Source organism: Saprolegnia diclina (genome assembly GCF_000281045.1).
Source record: "Saprolegnia diclina VS20 unplaced genomic scaffold supercont1.47, whole genome shotgun sequence".
Taxonomy (NCBI): Eukaryota; Oomycota; class Saprolegniomycetes; order Saprolegniales; family Saprolegniaceae; genus Saprolegnia; species Saprolegnia diclina.
In genome coordinates this window covers 38,795-39,362 of record NW_008246114.1, presented here as the reverse complement: position 1 = coordinate 39,362, position 568 = coordinate 38,795, and positions in this window count along the sequence as shown.

Here is a 568-nt window from a genome sequence, read left to right as displayed (position 1 = left end):
GATCCCTATAAGTTTCAGCGAGATCTTGGTGACGTGGCAGCCCGACAGCGCGCGTTCCAGTACGGAGCGCCTTACAGTAGTGAGCGTCAAAAGTACGATTACGGAATCAAATCTACGCCCATCACCTACATGTCACTGGTGAAAAAAATTATGGCATAATAAAAAAGGGAATCGCAGATATGGCGGGAAGTTATAAAGGAAGCGCGCCTCGCTGGCGTGGGACGATGTCTCGAGCGATTCCATCGACAACCGTTGGATCAAGGCGGACATTGGGGTAGTTTACAGCGCTATGGTAATTCCCGAGGTTGTATAAGCCTTGGGTGACGACTCGATCGACAGTGCGTGGGATATCCTCCTTTGAGACCTCGACGTCACAACCGTCGACACGGGGATCTTTTAGTTTTGAATTAAACTGCACAATAAAAGTATGCATGGCTTTTTTTTTTTAAATATGATCCTCGGAGGCGTGTTTTGCGACATTTTGACCGCCACACCCACGAGTACCCATCGTACTTTAGACGCTCACTACTGTACTCTCGTGGCTTTCGCATACACTGCCCCGCGTTTG